We start from the raw sequence: 7,197 nt of genomic DNA, 5'->3' as shown, positions 1-7,197 counted from the left end.
TATTATTATTATTATTATTATTATTATTATTATTATTATAATATAGTGTAGTGTATAATTAGTCTGAAAGTATCCCTTTCATGTAGGGCCAATCCTCTAGTCATTTTATATTTATTTTTGTTTTGAATTCCAAGTGTCATGTTCCACATTCTTATTTTCTAAGGGAAATTGCAAACCCGGAAATGTTCCTCTGCTCTGCTGCTTCCACCTCTTTGGTAGATGCTAGATCGGACAGCCTGGAAGAAAATTTGGATATATTTATGTTCGATTTTAGATAGTGGGAGTGGTCACGTTTATGGATATGTTTATAAACAACTTTTAAGCTTTTATGACGACGTGTGGTGGCTTTGCAGCTTGGCCAAATAAGGACGACCCCCCGTCCGTCCGATCTAGAATCACCCACCGCTTAGGATCTTGAGACTGTAAACAATAAAGAGGGGAGAAACAATAAATATTTCCATACAAGATATACGATTTTACCAAAGAGACTGGACTTCCCTTACCTGCTCATTCTCGAAGTCAACTTCCTGTCTTTTTAACTTTCTCTAAGTGCATGTCTGGCTTGGGTGGGGCATGCACTTAGAATCACCAGAAAGGCTTTCGATATAGTGAAATGCCATGTTGGCCTCAATATTTTCAAAACAAATTATATGAAAAGGTTATGAAATGAACAAGAATGTGATTTATTACATCAAATATGTAATAAAAACGGAGCTCAACGCATACATTTGATGGTAGAAATCCGTTTGTTTCCCCAATACCAAGATGGCGGCGGTCTCGTGACGTCATAGTGTCTTCGAGAATTTGACGGAAGTTGACAACGAGTTACACCCTTCCGCTGTGGGCACTAACCAGTAATTCAATGATCTATGGCGGGAAGCGCACGACTGTTCCTCAATGTGTTTTTGTTTGTATTCTTAGAGTTTAGCTTTATTAGGGTTTCTATCTAAACATGGGATTTACCTTTCTCTTGGCGACACAGTTGGACAGTTAGTGTGTCACCTGTCAACGGCGAGCTTGGTCATAGTGAACGTGAGTAGCAGTGAGCTGAGCTGGTGGTGTTTGTTTACCCCTAACCTACAGGTGACGTGAGCAGTTAGGACTGGCAGTCATGTAGCGTCTAGCTAGCTAGCTATCCAGTTAACATGAATGCATGCATTCAAATACAAAATCCTTTCTTGACATTCGTTATTTCATGTAACGAGTTGGCAGCACGGTCTAAGGTATTAGCTGGAGTTAACGTCAACGTTCCTTGTGAAAAGGTAAACTACAGCTAGCCAGCTGGACTGAAAGTGAAAGTGTCTGCTTCGACAGCTCAAGCCAGCTACATTTACATTTAGTAATTTAGCTGAACGCTTTTATCCAAAGTGACTTACAAGTTCTGTACGACAAGTCATCAGGAAGGGTAAACAAGAATACCCTGAAGACTCTGGCAGGAGCACTCATTCAGGGGGACTACGACTATGCTTGCACCTCATGGTACCAAAGCACCTCAAAGGCGCTAAAAACAAAATTACAAACATCTCAAAACAAACTGGTCAGACTACTGCTTGACCTTACTCCTAGAACCCACCTCACCCCTGCCCACTTTGACAACCTAGGATGGCTTAGAGTAGACGACAGAGTACAGCAACTTGCAATGGGCCTGGTCTACAAGATACACTACACGACCAAGGTACCCATGTACATGTCAAAATACTTCCCAAAGGTCAGTGAATACCACGATCACAACACCAGAGGGAGCTCCACAAATCATGTTAAACCCAGATTCGGCTCAAATAAGGGACTAAACGCGTTTCGCAATTATGCCACATCAATGTGGAACGCCCTACCCAAAGCTGTAAAGGAATGTGGATCACTACCCACTTTCAAAACCTCTCTCAAGGGACGCCTACGGGAGACTGCAATTCAACACTGGCCCCTGTAAATATCCTAACCCAACCCCCTCCAATGTACAGTCATTTACCTAGTATGGTTTTGTCAATAGTCCAATGTACAATTTTGTTTGTTTGTACAGTGTCCCCCCCCCCCCCCCCCTCAATGTACAGTTTTGCTTGTTTATACAGTGTGCCCCCCCCCCAACCACCTCCAATGTAGATTACCCAGTATGGTTGTCAATATCCCAGTGTACCCAACCCCCCCCACCCAACCTCCTCCAATGTACAGTTTCTACGTCAAATGTATATACTCCCTTTTCCTGACTCCTTCTGTATCACAAACAGTACTGTATTTGCAAATCTGGTATGTCATAAATGTATAGATGTAGCAGTACTGACTATCTGTATGTCATATATGTCCTGATGAATTGAAAATGGGGGACCCTGATCTCTGGTCTGCATCCCCTTAACAATTGTGTGTATTGAGCTGTACTGTATTGTACCCATTCTGCAATCTGTTAATAAAGTTTTCAATCAATTCAATCAATCAATCAATCTACAAGATACACTACGCGCAGGGAACAAACTTAACTTTTTGACTTACCAGCCATTTGGCTGGTAGATTTTAAAAACGACCAGCCAGGCAGATTTTTTACCAGCCAAAAATTTAAAATAGCTTTTTAGTATATCGCCATGTGTTATTATTACTATATAATACTCTCATATGCTATTTTCAATTAATATCATAAACAACATAAGGAATATTAGCATAATTTTGAGTGGACTGAAGGAATGAGTCAGCGTTAATAGTTTTAAATGCAAATAATTTATTGAAACATAGAAGTGGGGTCGGGGACACACACACTGTTTCAACTCACCACCCCCGCATCATATTGTAGTCTAGTCTGTCTTCAAACTTCCACTCCTCTCGAAACCTTTTTATATTTGAATATCAACATTATCTGTGCATCCTCAGTAATCCTGAGTTTACTACAATATACTCCTCTCCTGAGTCCTGACTAGTGACTTCATCGTCTTTCCAAACGCACGCAAACACACAGAGAAAGGGAGAGTGCCCCCCCCCCCCCATTTCCCTTTCCCCAGTCCACACTGTCTGCTGTTCTCTATGGCTCTGCCGCTGATCAGGATTAGCTTGTTAGCTTACGCTAACATAACGTTCATTTCGGGCGATGTGGGCATAAAGGAATGGCGACGATGCAATGCATGTTAGATGCATTTGACCCGTTGTGAGAAGAAGAAAAAACCACAGACTTATTTCGGCTCGCAAAATAGGCGCACTGCTGTGTAGCTCTGCTCTCAGGGAACAAACTAAACTTTTCGACTTAGTCAAAAGTTAGGGGGCGCACTGAAATTATGGCAAGGGTTATTAGCCCCCTAACTTTTGATTGCAAAGTCTGACATTGACCCCCTTTTCAGGAGTTGACCTAGAGCCCACCAAGGTCATGCATATCAAGTTTGGTCAATGTCAGACCTTGCAATACACTGTAAGGCACTGTAAGGCTACTGTCCTGCCTCACTTCCAGTGATGAAGCTAAGCTATGCTAACGGAGCGTCTATTCCCAAAGCTAAAATGCACGCACAGAGACAAAAAAGGTATGTATCTTCTTGTCTAACTCCAGGGAAGATGTTAAATAAGCTAATTTCCCAAAATGTTGGAGTTCCCCTTTAAGAGAGAGAGGCTGGTAGTCAAGTCAAGAGTTTTATTTGTCACAAGTTGTTTATTTGCATACAAGTTTACAATGAAATGCGGGTGGTCTTGCCCGCAACAATGTGCATAATACAATAGTAATAACATATAATAGAATCCAATAGAATGACATTGTGCAATAAAACAAGTAAACAGAGTAGGGCATATCGGTATATGTACATAAGTTATTTAGGTCCTGTCAATAGAACTAAGTACTAGTAAATACTGACAAAAAAAAGCATAGACACTTAGAAGAAGCAATGTACAGTCCCCCCCCACCCACCCAACCTCCTCCAATGTACAGTTTCTACGTCAAATGTATAGCCTCTCTTTTCTGGACTCTTTTTGTATCACAAACAGTACTGTATTTGTAAATCTGGTATGTCATAAATGTCTAGATGTAGCAGTACTGTGGTCCTGTCAATAGAACGACATTGTGCAATAAAACAAGTAAACAGAGTAGGGCATATCGGTATATGTACATAAGTTATTTAGGTCCTGTCAATAGAACTAAGTACTAGTAAATACTGACAAAAAAAAGCATAGACACTTAGAAGAAGCAATGTACAGTCCCCCCCACCCATCCAACCTCCTCCAATGTACAGTTTCTACGTCAAATGTATATACACTATTTTTCTGGACACTTTTGTATCACAAACAGTACTGTATTTGCAAATCTGATATGTCATAAATGTATAGATGTAGCAGTACTGTCTATCTGTATGTCGTGTATGTCATATATGTTATGATGAATTGAAAATGGGGGACCCTGATGTAAACAAGACTAAAGTCTTTCTCTGGTCTGCATCCCCTTAACAATTGTATGTATTGAGCTGTACTGTACTGTACCCATTCTGCAATCTGTTAATAAACTTTTCAATCAATCAATCAATCAATACAACTCTATCAGCTGAGTAACAATGGGGGACCCTGATGTAAACAAGACAAAAGTCTTTCTCTGGTCTGCATCCCCTTAACAATTGTGTGTATTGAGCTGTACTGTATTGTACCCATTCTGCAATCTGTTAATACAATTTTCAATCAATCAATGTTCATCAAAGTGTTGAGTGCTACAGTGTAGGTTAGTATATTAGGACAAGTGCATGACAGTAAGGTTAGTTAGGGTTAGATTTGTCTTTGAGGGGCGCCACCACAATCTACTTTGTCCTAGTTGACCTGTTCACAGGTAACGTTGACGTTACTTCCAGCTAATATTTTAGAGGCCGTGCCAACTCGTTTAGTCAGTTATCGCCATCAGTTATATTTTCTTGATGAATTGAAAATGGAGGACCCTTAGTTATCTTTTTGTTGTATTTTATTTTTTTATTATTTTTTAAACAGACATATAAACAAACATGACAACACACAATAAGATATACAAGCATTAATTCACAGTGCATATCCAATGAAATGACCATTTAGTCAAATGTCTTATACAGGATATACCCCTAATACCTGTTATCTAAAAACCTACATACATATGCTCCAGCTCGAACCCCCCCCTCCCGGACCCCCCATTGGATAATCCAACCATTATAACTTGTTCCTAACCAGACACTACCATTATATGCTAGCTTTTATTCTCTCCACCACTTCTAACCACAATGTCATTTTGGATTCATTGAGACCCAAAATTCTTGCTGTAGATATTTCTTGATAAATCACATCGAGATATGTAAGAGTCCAGACCTTCCGGCACATTTTCTCCGGTTGAAACCATCGTGATGGTAGCAAAGCAATCTACTTTGTCCTAGTTGACCTGTTCACAGGTAACGTTGACGTTACTTCCAGCTAATATTTTAGAGGCCGTGCCAACTCGTTTAGTCAGTTATCGCCATCAGTTATATTTTCTTGATGAATTGAAAATGGAGGACCCTTAGTTATCTCATGTAAACAAGACGAAAGTCCACACTGTCTGCTGTTCTCTATGGCTCTGCCGCTGATCAGGATTAGCTTGTTAGCTTACGCTAACATAACGTTCATTTCGGGCGATGTGGGCATAAAGGAATGGCGACGATGCAATGCATGTTAGATGCATTTGACCCGTTGTGAGAAGAAGAAAAAACCACAGACTTATTTCGGCTCGCAAAATAGGCGCACTGCTGTGTAGCTCTGCTCTCAGGGAACAAACTAAACTTTTCGACTTAGTCAAAAGTTAGGGGGCGCACTGAAATTATGGCAAGGGTTATTAGCCCCCTAACTTTTGATTGCAAAGTCTGACATTGACCCCCTTTTCAGGAGTTGACCTAGAGCCCACCAAGGTCATGCATATCAAGTTTGGTCAATGTCAGACCTTGCAATACACTGTAAGGCACTGTAAGGCTACTGTCCTGCCTCACTTCCAGTGATGAAGCTAAGCTATGCTAACGGAGCGTCTATTCCCAAAGCTAAAATGCACGCACAGAGACAAAAAAGGTATGTATCTTCTTGTCTAACTCCAGGGAAGATGTTAAATAAGCTAATTTCCCAAAATGTTGGAGTTCCCCTTTAAGAGAGAGAGGCTGGTAGTCAAGTCAAGAGTTTTATTTGTCACAAGTTGTTTATTTGCATACAAGTTTACAATGAAATGCGGGTGGTCTTGCCCGCAACAATGTGCATAATACAATAGTAATAACATATAATAGAATCCAATAGAATGACATTGTGCAATAAAACAAGTAAACAGAGTAGGGCATATCGGTATATGTACATAAGTTATTTAGGTCCTGTCAATAGAACTAAGTACTAGTAAATACTGACAAAAAAAAGCATAGACACTTAGATGAAGCAATGTACAGTCCCCCCCCACCCACCCAACCTCCTCCAATGTACAGTTTCTACGTCAAATGTATAGCCTCTCTTTTCTGGACTCTTTTTGTATCACAAACAGTACTGTATTTGTAAATCTGGTATGTCATAAATGTCTAGATGTAGCAGTACTGTGGTCCTGTCAATAGAACGACATTGTGCAATAAAACAAGTAAACAGAGTAGGGCATATCGGTATATGTACATAAGTTATTTAGGTCCTGTCAATAGAACTAAGTACTAGTAAATACTGACAAAAAAAAGCATAGACACTTAGAAGAAGCAATGTACAGTCCCCCCCACCCATCCAACCTCCTCCAATGTACAGTTTCTACGTCAAATGTATATACACTATTTTTCTGGACACTTTTGTATCACAAACAGTACTGTATTTGCAAATCTGATATGTCATAAATGTATAGATGTAGCAGTACTGTCTATCTGTATGTCGTGTATGTCATATATGTTATGATGAATTGAAAATGGGGGACCCTGATGTAAACAAGACTAAAGTCTTTCTCTGGTCTGCATCCCCTTAACAATTGTATGTATTGAGCTGTACTGTACTGTACCCATTCTGCAATCTGTTAATAAACTTTTCAATCAATCAATCAATCAATACAACTCTATCAGCTGAGTAACAATGGGGGACCCTGATGTAAACAAGACAAAAGTCTTTCTCTGGTCTGCATCCCCTTAACAATTGTGTGTATTGAGCTGTACTGTATTGTACCCATTCTGCAATCTGTTAATACAATTTTCAATCAATCAATGTTCATCAAAGTGTTGAGTGCTACAGTGTAGGTTAGTATATTAGGACAAGTGC

General features: G+C 39.9%; 1 protein-coding gene across 1 annotated transcript in view; it reads left to right on the top strand.

The window, feature by feature from the left end:
* Nucleotides 1–903: 903 nt before the first annotated feature.
* Nucleotides 904–7,197, top strand: part of brip1 (BRCA1 interacting helicase 1) — a 97,492-nt gene continuing 91,198 nt past the window's right edge. The window contains exon 1 of the mRNA XM_084312514.1: nucleotides 904–1,032. The gene's annotated coding sequence lies outside the window, so the exon portion shown is untranslated. The remainder of the gene's footprint in view (nucleotides 1,033–7,197) is intronic.

Source organism: Notolepis coatsorum (assembly GCF_963971535.1).
Source record: "Notolepis coatsorum genome assembly, chromosome: 1".
Taxonomy (NCBI): Eukaryota; Metazoa; Chordata; class Actinopteri; order Aulopiformes; family Paralepididae; genus Notolepis; species Notolepis coatsorum.
The sequence above is the reverse complement of the archived record's forward strand: the minus strand, read 5'-3'. Positions and strand labels throughout refer to the sequence as shown.